The 15,712-nt window shown below is 51.5% G+C and overlaps 1 protein-coding gene across 10 annotated transcripts in view; it reads left to right on the top strand.

Moving 5' to 3' along the window:
* The window catches only part of SBF1 (SET binding factor 1), an 87,536-nt gene that overhangs the window by 238 nt on the left and 71,586 nt on the right, over positions 1-15,712 (top strand). The window lies entirely within an intron of this gene.

Below are 15,712 nucleotides of genomic sequence, written 5' to 3'. Positions count from 1 at the left end.
GCCGCGCGGGGGGCCCGGGGCCGGGTACCGGCGGGGGGCAGGGGGTGACAACGGGACGGACCCGCGCGGGCCCGCGTCGCCGGGGGTGCGGTCCCAGGCCCGGGGCGCGGGCCGCGCCCGCGCTACGTGGCGGCCGGGCCGGCGGGTGGGACCGCGGCCGGTACCGGGCGCGGCGGCTGGGGCGGGCCTGGCTGAGGCGGCTCCGGGGTCCTTCAGCCGGGGGGTGCCGTGCCTCCGTGGCGCCCCTTGCAGCGGGGCCGAGGGAGCAGCACCGGCGCTGGGTGTGCGCAGCTCCCGCTGCCCGTTCCCCGGGGCTTCCCTGCGTTTGCCCGTGGACCGGCAGACAGGAACGCCTGCGCGTCGTTGGGCTGAGTTAAATTACAGTTTCTGTCATTTTAGAGGCTGCCCCAGCAGCGGTGCCGTTGCTGAGCCATCACCGCTCCGGAGCCGGTGGCTGGCGTTGGCCTGGGGTGGGGGTTTTTGGCCCCCTGCTCCCTGGGATGCAGTGCCCAGGCTGCCCCAGCCCCGCTCCTCCTGGGCAGACCCGAATCGCCTCGGACAGGGACGGTGCCGGGCTGGCTTTGGCCTTAACGCCGCTGCCTTGGAGGCTCCCGACCCGCAGGGCTGTTTAAAGACCTCGGCCCACGTCTGTTCTTGTCTTCAGGTGCTGGGCTTGGTTTTCTTGGTCATGGGATTTCAGTTTGGGTTTTGAGGGCTCTCTCTGTGATGTTTTCTGTTGCCTTCCTGCACCCGATCAGTTTTGGTAAAAATGAGCTTAGTCAGCGTTATAAATGAGGCTATGTTTACCTAAAATAAGGATTTTCTTGCAGAACACAAGAGCGTCTATTCTCCAAATTGCACATTCGCAGCAGAAGAGGCTGTTGGCTGTTGCTTTGAGCGTGCTCTTGGAGCTGAGGAGAGGGAATCCTTTTCCACGCAGTGCCTGTTAAGCTGTGGATTTGATTATTATGGGAAGTTGTTGAGGCCGAGAGCTTAGTTAACATTCAGAGCGGCTGCACAGTCATATGGATACAAGTGTTTGCAGTACTCGGCGCAGATCCTGACACTCATCCTCTCTCTCAGGTTCCATAGCAGGCCAGGAGCTGCCCTGCAGAAGGCAGGAGCTCAGGGTAGCACAGTGTGCGGCTCCACTGAAGGTTCAGGTTCAGGAAGGCATTTGGGCTGGAGAGCAGCTTGGATCAGAGCTTTGGTGTTTTCTGAGCAGTGTCTGATGGACATGGTGGGGTCTTTTGTTATTATTATTGCCGGTGGTTTCCCCCAGTGTCACAGTGTCCTGTAGCATCAGAGTGGGAAGGAGTTTCTCTGTCCTGCCAGGGCCCTCAGGTCGGACTCTGCCTGGGGGAGCTGCAGGAGGTGGGCTGCCCAGGCCTGCACCCTCTGGGAGCAGATGTGGTGGCCTCTCGGTAGTGAATGGAGGGCTGTGGTGATGCTTCACACTTGTGCCATCTTTGCCTTACTTCTGAGTGCTGTCTCTGGGGCCTTTGAGCATTTTCTTCTGCATCTTCTTGCTCATCTCAGCCTCCCTCCTGTAGCTGTGGCTGATATTTGCAGTGTAAACCTGGTGGTGGTTTGTAGTGGTTAGTGATGGGGTACGGTGGGGCTTACGGAGCAGGTGAGTGCTTTAGTCATGTGTTCCTTATCTTGAGTCTTGGAAACCTGAGTTTCAGAAGGGAACAGGAAATGCCGTTCATCTTCCTAGTGGTTTGTTTGGGGAAGTTGGACAGTTCTGCAAGGTGAAACGGTTAATTGCAGTGGGACCTTAGAAAGGAAAGAGCTTACAGTTAATGACTTGCATTCATCTGACTTAAATGTTCACTTCTTTTTTCAATTTTAAATCTCATCTGTAGCATACAGGCCAGAGAACTGGACTGAATGAGCTTGTGTTTGGGCTGGTTACAGACCTGGCAAAACATCCAGCCTTAACTTGGAAACCATTAGCAGGTTTTGGTAGTATAAAAACCTGCTGCCAGCTGCAGCACTTGTCTGGTGGTGGCTGTCCCGGTAAAAATGCATCTGTGTCTACCCTGAACCTGCCCTCAGCTGCCAGCCTTGGGTCTGAGAGGCTCTTGAACCAGCAGGCATAGGTATAGCATTACTAGCTCTGCATCCAGCCAAGTGCTTTTAGACTGTAGTCCTGTTTTAATTAGCTATATAGTTGAAAGTTGCAGGCCTTTCCTAGGCTGTGTTTCAGCTTAGCAGAGCTGTTTGAGGTCTGTGGGGTTGCTGCTTCCCCATGACTGTGGATGGAGATGTCAGCACTGCCTCAGGGCCCATGGTCATCGCTCTGCAGCCAAGGGTGTTTGTCTGTGGTAAGAACTGGTTGTGATCTGCTCCACTTCGTAACAACTTGGGTGGGCTTTTTGCCCTTGGCTGCTGGCGTGGCAGAGAATTTGGCACCTCTGTCGGGGGTGGTTGACAGAAGACATGCAGCTGTCTTCCTCAAGCATGGCAGAGCTACGAGTTGGGGAGGAGATGTGTCCAGGCCACCATGGGGAGCTTCCACTGCAGAGCCTGAGTCTCCTTGTGCTGAGATAATGTAGTCACAGGTGACCTCACCAGAGTGAGGTATCCAGGAGTTGACATCCTCACCCAGAGAACGCCACTGGTGAGCACCGCGTAGATGTCTCTTCTGACCAGTGACAACTAAAGCAAAACCCTTTCACATCGTAGTGTGCGGGTGCCCAAGTGCTCTCCTGACCTGTGTGAGGGGCAGTTTGAAGCAAGGCATGTGTCTGAGCGATGTGCCAAGCCCTCCTGAGCTCCCCCAGGATCTGTCCAGTAACGATGCAAAGATTGATGCCGGTTATTTGATTTTTGGGATCAATATGGCAATGCTTGTTCCCTGCGTGCTGTCCTGTTTTCATGTTCCCCTGCTCTACAGGGAGCTTAGATAATGTTTGGAAGAAGGGCACGCCGCTCTCATCTGTGAGTGACTAATTGCTTTACAGGTTGGGTTAGTCTCAGCAGAGCCGTAGCCTGGGTGGCAGGCTGCTGCTGCCACGGCTGTGCTGTGCTGTGCCAGCACCTCCCTGCCAGATGTAAACAAAGCAGGGCCAAGCGATGCAGGGGGGAACCCACATGGTGACCAGGAGGCTTGGCTGCACAGGAGCTGGATGGGACCCTTTGCCTGGGCAGGGAGAGGGCTCTGTTCTGCCTGCAACTGGATGCGTGTGTGCAGCAGCGACGTGTTTGCATGTGGCTGGGCACTGTGGCTGCCGAGATGTTCATGAGCCAGTAGGATTAATGGTCAGGCAGGGATGGTGAATGGGAGGTCTGCTGGGGTGGTGGGACCTGAGGTAGCTCTGCGTCATCTCCAGAGACAGAATCATAGAATCATGGAATAGTTTGGGTTGGAAGGGACCTTAAAGACCATCTAGTTCCACTCCCCCTGCCAGGGCCAGGGACACCTTCCACTAGACCAAGTTGCTCCCAGCCCCATCCAACCTGGCCTTGAACACTTCCAGGGATGGAGCAGCCACAGCTGCTCTGGGCAGCCTGTGCCAGCGCCTTGCCACCCTCACAGTAAAGAATTTCTTCCTTGCATCTAACCTAAATCTCCCCTCTTTCAGCTTAAAGCCATTCCCCCTTGTCCTACCACTACAGGCCCTTGTAAGAAGTCCCTCCCCAGCTTTCCTGTCAGCCCCTTTAGGTACTGGAAGGCCACTGTAAGGTCTCCCCGGAGCCTTCTCTCCTCCAGGCTGAACAGCCCCAGCTCTCTCAGCCTGTCCTCATAAGATGTTAATGTAGTTTAGTGCAGTTTTGTGGGAACAAAACTGAAAGCAAGAGAGATGGACTCAAGGGCTGGAGTGGAGCAGCAAGCAGGGTTTGGCAGAGCAGTGTGGGGCTCACTGGAGGCTCTGGGAGCTGTGATGGTGGAGTCTGGCGACTCTGCAGTTCTTGCTGGGGCTGACAGTTGGCATCTGCTACTGGTGCAGAGCATTACCTGCCTGAAGGGGCCTGGTCCTCCCCATCACGTGCAGGCTTGTGGTGCATAGTCGTGAAGACCGCTGGAACTAGAGTCTCTGCTGGCCTTGTGGTCATCTGGAAGGATGAGAAAAAAAGGAGTTAACTCTTTCAAGAAACGTGTTGTCTGGCTGTGAAAGTGATGTCTTTGCAGTACAGTGTGAGATCCTCTGGCTGTCTGGTGTTGATCATGAGGCAGGTGGGTGTCTGCCCGCTTTCCGTCCTGTTTTTGCAAGCCCTAAGTGTGCCGAGCTGCTCAGTTGCAGGCATGGCATCCAGGGAAGCAGAGCACTGACACTACAGTGAGAAGAAGCTGCAGTTGCCTGATGCTGATGTCCGTGTGTCTTGGTCAGTTGTGACTGCAGCCACAGCAACTGTACACCTAGGCAGTTCCTGCTCCCTGCGCCTGTGTCGGGAGAGGGGCTGCGTGCTTCCGCAGCTCTGGATGAATGTATGGAGCTAAATGCACCCTGGCAGTGGGAAATGGGTCTTTTCATATGTGAGTGTTTGTTATATTGTGTCATGATTGCTCACATTATTCTCTGTAAATGGATGTTTTTAAATCTCTTGGCTCTTATCTTTGATGCAGACAAATGACTGCTTTGCACAGCCAGGACTTCTGGCTGCTTTTTGCCTCGGAATCCAAGAGACTTTTCTCTGTGTATCCCTCATGGCCTGAGAGTCCAGAAGAGCTCAATTTCAAAACATGTTTAGCATGGATGAAGGGCTTATCTTGAAGTTTTTTGTATGGAGCACTGGATGAGGCATGGCCTCTTCCCTGCGGGGAATTAAAAAACAAACAAACAAACAGAAAAAAAAGGGGGATTTAGAATACGTGCATTTCTGAATAAGCCATTGATGATCTGCTGCTGTTTCTATCTGTGTCCCGAGTTTGCAGCTGTGCAGGCCTCCCCAGCCCTGGCATTTGCTGCGTGCTGCAGATTCTGGCCAAGCCTCTGAGGTTCGCCCCCCCCCAGGTAAAATGCAGCAGGGGAGGACGGAAAACCTTTCAGCTGGGTGGGTGGGAGGTGACAGGGATCGAGACCCCCAGCTCAGGATCTCCCTGGGTTTTTGCCTGTGGACTGCCACATCTACTCCAACCTTGGGTGTACTGTCGGAGGCCTGGAGCGATGGCAAGGCCGTGCGGCATCACTCCCTCACAGGATGGCAACCTTGCATGTCCCCGCACCGCTTGCCACCTAACTTCCAGGGGGCTGGCTGCCCCAGGGGAGTAGCGTGCTGGGGTCTGGTAGATTCAGACCCTACTGCAATGCCTGCTGCTCTCTGGTCCAAAAATGAAGTTGCTGCTGTTTCCCAAGACCTGGACAGCCTGGGAGGGATGCTGATTTTCTGCGAGGGCATAGGGGCTAGCGTGGAGGCTGGTGAGGCTGCTCGGAGGCCTGGGGTGGGGAGGCTGCAGCGTTTTCTGTATTTCTTTGCAGCTGTGCAGACTGGAGCATCATGCCACGTTTGGCATACTCTTTCTGTTCTGTAGCATTACTCCTTCAGAATGCCTCGCTGCTCCCCCAGTCAGGGCTGGGGTTTGGACATGTTAATTCGGCTTTTGAGCTTCTGTGGGAGGTAAGGGTGGACGCTGAGAGGAAACTGCCTCTGTGCTTGGTGCTCTCTCTTTCTGTGAGGTCTTTGACGCAGCTTCTGGTGGTGCAGGCCCTGTGCAGATGGTCTGAGTAACGAGGACGCAGGCGTGATGCGTCCTGTGTTCCTCTGAGGTGCTCGCAGCTTCTCTGCGTCTCAGGCTTTCACTGTGTGGCTGGAGCTGATGCCTGGAGTGCAGAGCTAGAGAAGCTGAAGTAAACCCACTAGGCCAAGGAGAGCTCTCTCGGCTCATCCTTCTACTGTCCCACCTGTGTTTCGAGTTGATTTTCAGCCCGAGTGTGCCAGGCTCTCTGCTCTGCAAGATGTCTGTGCAGCTCTCACGAGTGGGAGGCATTTCTAACTGGCAGTAAAAATACGCTTCACTCTGTTGTGCATGGACCCGACCAAGTGACTCATTGGTTTGACTCAGACTGGCTTCTTGTAACACGCACATCTAGCAAAAAACCCCAAAACCCATACGTTGAAATGCCTCCAGTGACTGCGAACAGCAAGCTCTGTTTGCTACATAAATACTTGCAGAGGCGACCTCGGAAAGAGAGGATGTAATCCCTGTGCATGCCATGTGCAAAGATGCCTGTCTTCTGTCCAGTTACCTGGCTGCTTGAAATGAGAGAGCGTTGCAGCGATTAGCATGGATGTTTGTCGAAGGGGGTCACCCTACTCCTGGCAGCCGCCAGCCCCCATATCACGGCATCCCAGCTGCACCGGTCGGTCTGGGAACTGCAGCTCCTCTGATCCCAAATGCTTTATTAATACTTGTCTTGTTCTCTTTGAACTTTTGCCCAGGAAGAGAAGCTCTGTGTGCTGTGGATCAAACACCAGGGAGTCAGATGCCTGACTGACGTGGGATTAGATCTTCCTTTAGCCAGCTCCAGGTCTGATGGATAGGGTGGTGCGTTTAGTAAAGCAGTGCCCTGTCTTAACTAGGTCTCAGCACTTCCAGTTTCCTTCAGGTACTTTTGTAGATCAGAAGAGATTAATCCTGCAGTCGCTGTAAGATTCATGAGGTGGCAGGCCCTGAAAGCCATCATTTGTGCCATGTGGACTCTGCTGCCTTTTCTTCACGGCTGTGTAAGTCCATCCTGCTTGTCAGGCTGGCAGTGTGGTGTTGGTAGTGCATAGGTGTCAACGCTCCAGCTGTCCCAGCAGCAGAGCCACAGCCTGTCTTCTGCTGCTGTCACAGCAGCATGCGCCTGCGTGGGTACTCCTGGGTGATAGTCTTGTGACTTCTGAAACCTTGCTCTTGCAAGGTCTGGTGAGCCCATCGCCAGCCTGTACACGGGCTGCAGCTGTGCCATGGCACACTGGCTGGCACCGGGCCTTGCTTGGGTGCTTATTACTTGCTGGATCACTGTATGTGCAGGAGTGGCGAGGTCTCTCTTCTCTCCTTGCCATCACTTCTCCCTACCCTGTACTGCTTTCTCTGGCTGTTTCCTGTGGCTGCCAGAGCTTGGTTTGATCGATGCATGCTGGCAGCCTCTCTGGAGGTGCCAGGGCAGCTGGAGCCCGTGTGCCTGTCTTGTGCGGTCAGCAGCTCTGTTTCTCAAAGGTCATTGAGTGGGATGATGCTTTGAAATGGTTTAAATACATCACAAGAAGCATCTTGGTGTAAAGCTTTCCATGGGCTCACCTCTATGAGTTGAAAACCTGCGATGTTTCCTAAGACAAGATGGAAAATTCTCTCTGTGCTATTTTGGGTGATTCTCCTTTTTCATGGGGGAACAAATGTATTTTATATCAGTGTGGGATGAGTAATTTTGGCCCTGGAGCAATACCTGTGCAGGATAAATTGGCACAAATGCTTTAGTCCTCTGATCTAGTTGTTTCTACCCCTCTGTGAAAGAGACGCTCCCATGGCCAGCTGGATGTCATTGCCAGAAACTCCTGTTGTTGTGACCATCGCCAAGAGGGCAACTGGTGTTTGTGTGACTGCATGACACCTGTGTCACAGTTTTGGGAAAGTAGGTGACCATGAGGAGGAAGCATCAGTCTAAAACATATGTTGTAACCAGATTCTTTAACTGTGAGTAATATTTTGTTTACCAGTAGTGAGAATTTTGCAAATTTCTTTTTCATTTTTCTCACTCGAGCTTGTGTTTATTTCGATGTCAGCGGGAATCTGAAGACTTTGTTTGCAGCAAGTTTCATTTTCCCATTTCTAGTACTGGGACACTAGGCTTGAAAAGCAGCTGCAGTTTAATGGACACTAAAAACACAATCAAAAATGAGGTAGAAGGTGCTCTGGAGTTCCCCAGGCTGCCCAGCTGTGCGCCCTGTGGGAGCTCCCTGGGGCAGGAGGAGGAGATAACCATGAAAACCCCTTTGGTTTGGTTACCCCAAGATGCCTGGGGGGATCGGAGGAGCGGTGAGGCAGAACTGCTGAGCCAGGGGAGCTTTTTCTCTGCCTCTTGCTGTGATTGTGGCATGAAGCCTTCCGGGGCTGGGCTGCTTGTCTTTTCCTCTATGTGGCTATAACTGTTTTGACCACTAAATACTTGTTATGTCAAACCAGACATTTGAGAGCCTGCAAGCACCTCGGGGCAGGGATCATCCTGCTTCTAGGTGTGTGTCTTTCCAATATCCAAGGCATATTCAGCCCTTCCAGTTTTGTAGCTGGTAAAAGAGGAGGCACAGGGCATTTGGTAAGGTGGCAGCAGTTACTGGTGAGAAGGGGCAGGTAGTGGATGTCAGGGTATGTGGAAGAGTGGCACGTGGAAGAGCAGCATGTGGGGGCCCTTCATCTCCCAGGAGTAAAGGCCTTTCTTTTGCACTGATTCACATAGTTTTTTTGTTTATGGCATGCCTCAAAAGTGCCACGTGTCAGTTTGCAGGGAACAGCCTGCATATTTGGCAGCTGCTGCTGCCTTGTAACTGAGATTTGGATAGTCTTGCACATTATCTCTATGTTTCTGAATGCTTTTTGATCAAGATGATGCAGCAGGAAGTTTTTTGGGAGGACAAACTGGGCCTGTCTCTTCATTAGATGTATTTTTGTGTTGTGGGTAGCTGTAGGAAGTAGAGCAGAAAACTAGTCAGGCTGCTTACCACTTCTTGGTGCAGCACCTTCCTCCCCAAACCAGGGGTCTCTGAACCATGCTGATTGCCCAGTTAGCTGCGCTTTTCAGTCTGGTGGGGTCACACCCTTTGCAAGGATGAACTGCTCTGGCATCGAAGCCGAGAGAAGGACCAGTGCCCGTCTGGAGTTCCCCTTGCCCTGAGCTTGGACAGCTTCTGATCTGAGGGATCACAGCTGTGGCGCACCACTGGGCCTCAGCTCTCTGGTCGGAGGGGAGCATCTCCTGCAGAGCCTGGGGTGAGCCTGGGTCTCTCTTGTCTGCGTACACTGCTTCTGTGGGCAGAGCCAGCCGGCCTCGTGGACACTGGTCCTCTTGGCAGCCTCCAAGTCCACTCCTCTCCAAAACTGTGATAATGTTGCTCTTTTAGAGTGGGAAAAGGCTCCTGCCCTTATTTTAGGGACCTTACCCAAATATTTCTTGTTTGGATTTTGTTTTAGATACCTGCAGTCATGCATCTAATGATTTGAGAACTGAGATGTTCATCTGTTAATCAAGACCTGGAAAAGCCTGTAGTAAATTGCACGCAAGGCTGCCTGGTCAGGCTGTTGGGGAGTGCTAGCTGTGGGGGGAGCCAGCAGGTGTTTGCGAGGCACAGTGGTGAGACCAGGTACCCCTTTGGCTGTAACACCCTGGCAGTTGTTGCAGTGTAAACATGCTCGTGTCAGTACGCGCAGTGTGCACTGCTGCAGGATAGCTGCGTGTCCCAGTGCAGTGCCCGAGCACAACTGTGGCAACTGGTGCTGGTTACCTCTGTCTTCATCTGTCAGGTTTTCAGCTGGATTGTTCAGTTGGTGAACTTGGAAATGGCTCTCCAAGGTGAGCCAGAGGAGCTTGAACCCCAGACAGGTAACATGGTGCAGAGTGTGTATCTCCTCTGCTCCTTCTGCCTGTCCTGGCTGCCCCTGTTGTGCTGGCTGTCCCTCTGGTGAGGCTGGGGGTCTCCCCGATGGGCTGTGGGAGAATGGGTCAGCACAGCTGCTGCCGTGTCTGCTGCTGAGCCGAGAGTGGAGATAGTTCCGCACTCGCCTTCGAACACAACATCTCTTTTCAGAGCTGAACGGGGTGAAGCCAGAGGACAATTGTTTGCTTCAGTTTCTTCTGGAGGAGTGGCTACGGTGGCAGCAGGGGTACCAGCAAGGGGATGCGTCATGAGTTGTATTTAGAAATTAGTAAAACTGCAGTTCTTGTGGAGCCGCACATCATCCGAGAGGCGCAGGATGAATGTTGTCGGTGAGGAAGCAGTATGCTGGATGGCACTTTGGGCTTGGTCAGCAGCTGGACTGGTACCACATGGGTTCCTTTGGAAAGGCAGGTGATTAGGAATGAGGGGAGATAGGCTCCTGGATGAGATAAACATGAACTTAGTGAGACCTAGTTAGGAAGGAGATCAGACAATGTGCATAGTGAAGCATGGTGTACCAGAGAAAGACTGCTCCAGTTGACCTTCCTAATGAGGAGAGTGAGACCCATGCTGATTTATGCAGTAATTATCAGCAGGAGTGACTCCTATGGGTTATCAGTGAGGCAAGGAGCTTAGTCATTGCGTCTAGTGATGTGTTAGGTATGCAGTGATGTTGGGAAAGCCTAGGAAAGAGAGTGCTGCCTCACTGCACTGACCAGCTCATCACTGGATGGAAGCTGCTGTGCAGGCTGCGGCAGTTAAGTCCATGCCTTGTGTGCAGCTGCTTGGCCCATGTTGCCAGCTTAGGCACCTGTTCTCAGTATGATAGTTTGTGCTCATTAGATCTATTTGAGATTTTGAATCAGATAAAGAAGATGCAGCCTTGTTCCTTGGGACATCTACAGTGTGGCTGATGACGTGGTTAAGATCAAAATCAGTGAGCCGTGTGTCATAGCAGAGAGTCTGTGGAGTTTGCAGCTGACTGGGTGCAGGAAGTGCTTGGTTTTCCCCGAAGAAGCGAGGAGTGATCATGTCCTTCTCCCTTTGAGGGATACTTGAATTCTGAAGTGAAATCATGGACGTAACCTTGGCAGATACAAACTGAGCGTGGATAGTGCAGTTGAGGAGGGGCTGAGGGCCGTCTCTCCCCAGACACATGCAGTCGCTTTGGTGGGGGATGCTGCTGTTGCTGCACAGGAGGAAGCGGTGGCAATGGGAGCGCTGGTGCTTTTTTGAGCTGGAAATTGAAGGAAGTAAACAACCGGTTATGCTAAACTGTGCAGGGGAGAGTTGGGTAGTATGGCACCACGGTAGCAGGTTTTGGAATAGATGTTAATTATAGCCTCCCTTCATGGGCTGGGGGAGAGCCATATGCTGTTAACATTTGCAGCTGATGTGAAATTGAGAGAAAGGAGTTGCCACTATCTTAAAGCACAAAAATTATTTGGAGAGCTCCTCAGCTCTTGCTGTGATTTGTCTAGAATGAAACTAAATTTTCCGTAATAGTAATTGGGGATTTTTCTGAGGGAGCAGGGCAGAGCCCTAACCTCCGGCCTCCGGCTGGTGAGAGCAGTCTGGGATGCCTGTGTTTGGGGAGGAGGAACAGGCACAGCACACAGCTGAGGATGGGGCTTCCTGAATCCCTTGGAGCCGGGACTGCTGCACTGTCTGTGCCGGGACTGTGCCTCCACTGTCATGCTCAGCTTGGGGTGCTCAGTTCAGGTGGGCTTGTGCATCTGGCATGACAAGGAATTTAAAATGTGTTTAAGCAGGCTAAGCGGTAACTAAGATGATGTACACCTGCAAGCATCTGAGCATGTGAGCGCTATATAGTCTCGTGTAGCCCAGTGCGTTTAACAAGGTGTTGGGCTGAAATTCTGAGGTTGTGTGTCTGTTCTGTGTCATGTTCGTAAGTGTGTTTGTGCCACTGGCATCTGAGACCTTCCTAGCCACGGAGCTGCCTTTGGCTGGAGGAGCTTGGCTAGAGGAGGACGGGCTTCTTCCATCTCTGAACGCTTGGAATACTGTTATATCAACGTTGTCTTGGTTTTATTACCGAGCAAAATGTCTGTGTATTTGAAGCTGTGAGACTGGGGGCAAAGGGGAGTGCAGCTTGCATCTTGGATGTGAGGAGTGTTTGAGCGACTTGGCCTGTGGCTTTTGGGGCTGTAGCAGTCTAACTTGTGTGCCGGGCCATTGGCATTGCGTCGGCTGTGACCATTTCTGGTCAGGGTCAGCAGACATCAAGTGGTGGATCTAGTTCTGTTCCAGAGCTTGTGCTGCTCCCAGCACTCGCCTCAGGAGCGCTGCCAGTCTGGCTGCTTTATCCATGTCCTCTCTCCCTCCTCCTCCTCCTCTAGGCATGTATCTGTGCCATTCCTCTCTGCCGTCTGCTGGGGAAGGGGATCAGTTCAGAAGGATTGTCCCGAAATGCCAGTGTTGGGGTGGGTCGGGTGATGCTGTTCTGGCTGCGGCAGCTCCGGGTGACTGCTGTTCCCACGGGTGTGGAGCCAGCGACAGAGGGGTTCGGCCACGGGGGCCTGGCTGCACCAGGAGGGTTAAGGTAGCCAAGCGTTGTCTCGGCTGCAAGCCCCGGCTGAGCTGCCAGCCCTTATTGAGCACCGTGGATATCGGTGGACATCTTAAAGTTGATTTAAGTACAGGCAAGCCAAGAAGATTTCTTGATGTTTCTTGGGAGTGTATCAGAGAATTGACATGCGTGTTCTGCAGCCAGTGTCCATGTCTTCTACTTGTCCTGGGGATTTGAGTCAGAGGATCGCCTTTATTTGTAATTTTATTTATTTAAAAATTAGTTGGGAGCAAAAATTCTGTGGCATCAGGGGAGATCTTTTGTGTTTTGTTACTTCAGTTCTAGGATAAACCCTGGCTGGTTTTGGTCACTGAATGCATTTTTAATTTTCCAGTCTGTTCTCATGCTGCTTTCCTTGATGGCTCAGCACAATGAGGGTGTCTCTGTGGATGGGAAAGCATAAAGTTCTGACTGAGAATTTCCTCAGAAATGTTCCATAAAGCAGAGGCTGTGCTGGACTGTCCTGTGTGTGTGTGCTGCAAAGCATGGCCGGCAAGCAAAAGCGCTGCTCCGGAGTGCTGTGCCGGCAGAGGTGCGATGCCAGCAGACGTGGCCCCAGTTGGCTGGAGGGGAGGGGGACAGCAGCACTGCAAACAAATCTTGTGCGTCCTGAAGCTGTGACCTGTCTCTCCTAACCCAAGTGCTTGCTTTCTCTCAGCCCAGCAGCGCATGGCTCTCTTTGTGGGGGATTTCTGCTGCTGGTTCAGTAAATTAAACTACTTGATCTTCTGTCTTTGGCTTCAGGCTCTCCAAGTTTCTCTCAGCTGTCTTGACTCTGGTCCATGTTTTCACTTAACTTTTTATTTTCTCTCTCTGTTTGGGCTGGTGTTTGGCTGTATTTGAACGCTGCTTTGCTCATTTCACATCATGATCTTCATCCTTACTGTTTTAACCTTACCATCTCCATCTTTCTTTTGCATCCTTGTTGGTTTTTTTTTCCCTCTCAAGCCTGGTAACAGAGGTTACTTTACCATCATATTAACGTAGAAGATAGAAATGTTGATTCTCATCTTTTGACCTTAAGTTTTCTTGACAACTGTCATCTTACAGAATTACCTTTTAAAAATGTTGCATCTCTTGGAAATTCCTCTTCATCAAGGATGTCAGGATTTTGTACGTTGCTTTAAATGCTGATGTACAAACTCCAGCTTTGCTGTATGTTTTGGACCTGTGTCTCGTCAGAACAAATTGTTCAAGGAGCAGCTCCAACTGCTGCTTGAGCTGCTTAGTTCACCCGGGACCAGCTCTGATACTGCGCTCCTCGAGTGTGCAGCAACCTGCTTACCCACTTGCAGTCTCCGAGTTTAATGTGACGTTTGAGGGATAGCAGGGAGCATGAGAAGTAGGTGAGATGTGGACTTGGAAAGCCCCAGCTCGTTTATTGCAGTGCCCTGCCCCGGGGCAGCTCCATGATGGGTGGGTGCTTCCCAGGCACTGTGGTTTGAGCCTATGTGATCCTTTGGCACCGGTTGTGGAGTTTGCAGCGCTCCAAGCCTGTGGGTGCTGGCAGAAGGAGAGATTCCTGCCACTTCTTCTGGCCAGCTTCAGGGCTTTATTTATAGGACTTTCTCAAGTAATATCTCTGAGAGAGACACGTAAGGCCAGAATTCAACACCATGGAGCGACTAGCCGTGTGAAAGAGCCATCTTCTGAAGCAGGATCACGGAGATGGATGCTCAAGAGGGCATTTAATACCATTCTTATTAGTGACATTAATGCTGCTTTTTCCCTATTCTTGGCAGAGTACAGAATGACACGGCTGGGTTTTGGGGTGTTTTTCTCATCTGTTCGGAGTACAGCCCTGGAGGTTGGTGCAGAAGAGGCTGGCTCACATGGGCTCCTCCAGGACCTGAAGGAGAAGAAGTCTGCGCCAGACCTGTTAGAGAACAAATGAAAATAAACCTTAGAGAACCAGGGTTTTTTTTGGTTTGTGTTTTGTTTTTTTTTTTTTTTATAAAAATGGACTGAGTGTCGTCCAGAATTATATGTAATTAATACAGAATTTAGGCAGACCTCCCCAAGAAAAGTGTCATAACCTGTAGTTCATTATGGTCTTGGCCTTTTCAGAGAAGGTTTTTGCCCAAGAAAAAGTGGCAACTTTTTTATAAAGGCCCTTCATAAGCGTCCATGTGTCTGTGGGCATATCTTGGCCCTTTCTTTTGGATGTGACAAATCCCAGGTGGCATCAGGCCAAGGAGAACAAATATAATCTGTCATCTGACGTGGTCTCAGCATGCTAGAATGAAGAGGTGGAACTGCACCGCTGTTATTGTTTCTCTAGAAATTCAGATGCTGCAGGCTTGTCATTGGGTAAAGTCATGAGACAAGCATTTCATGAAAGGACAGGGACTTTGGTCCCCTGAATCATTTGCTTAGAGAAATCTGTTCCCAGCTAAGGATGCAGTAGGAAGTGCTGTGGAAAGCTGAGGCTGTTCAGTCATCGAGCAGCTGAGAGCCATGGAGTCCTGCCAAACAGCGTGAGGAGTGAGTATCATACATCAGGCTGTAGCAGGGTAAGGAATAGGTGTGGGGACAGTGATGCTGTCTGGTATCAGCGCTTCCTGGGCTTCTCCAACCCAGGCTTTCTGGCTTTCACCATAAAAGGTGCTGTTTTCTTTCATAGCTTGTGGGTGTGTAAAGTGTTTGCGAGTCCATGTGAAGTGGAAGGTGAGAAGTAAACATCTTGGGAATGAAGGTCGAGAAAGTGTGTGTGAAAGTAAATGCGTTGTTCTCGTCGCAGCAGGATGATGGTGTGACTGCCTGAAGTGATATGGTGTTGGGGGTTTTGTCTGAGGTAGTAATTTCGGTTTGGGAGATGAAAGGTTCTCTGTAGCCATGATCCAACGAGAGCACTGGGAGTAGCTCAGAGGGGAGAGATACCTTTGTTGAGTTATGAAAACAGAAACCACCCCAAACCCCTCAAACAACTGCACCTCCCCAAAAAAATCACACCTTTCGTTCTAGTTTTGTCCGCCCATGGAAAGGAGACACATCCTTGGCGTTAAAAGGTAATTATAGAATTTGATACCATCTGACTTCCAGTTTCAGAGTGGGTGTGCTGTGGGGCTGAAGCACTTCCAGTTCAAATGGAGCATTTTCCTGAAAGCATTTCCATCATTTTCCTCCTTGGACAGCTTGTACGGTTTGGAAGTGGGTAACAGTATTTTCAGTATTATCTCCCTTGAGTACCCTACTCACCACCTTGTTGATCCCTGAATCTTGCTTCCAATTCCCAGGCTCCGTGGTTGTCCCTGCAGTGCTGAGGCAGCAGTTTAGGGGTTTAGGGGACACACTCAGGGGGCGAGGAAAACTAGCTGTCATCTGAAGGCCTGCTTGATCAGAGCTTCATTGCAGAAGATGAGAATGTTTATAGTGAGAGTAATGCTGTGGGAATGCATGTCGTGCCTGGGGAAGAGAGCTGCTGCCGGGGTGTGAGCCGTGGGCTGCCGTGCGTGTGCAGTGTGCGTGAATTCACCTTGGGTGGTTTGTCCACAACCATGATTTTCAGTTGTTGGCCCAGTTCTAGATGCAATTTTATGTATT

The sequence above is a fragment of the Falco naumanni genome, chromosome 5, assembly GCF_017639655.2.
Source record: "Falco naumanni isolate bFalNau1 chromosome 5, bFalNau1.pat, whole genome shotgun sequence".
Taxonomy (NCBI): Eukaryota; Metazoa; Chordata; class Aves; order Falconiformes; family Falconidae; genus Falco; species Falco naumanni.
This window is presented reverse-complemented; position numbering and strand designations above follow the sequence as displayed.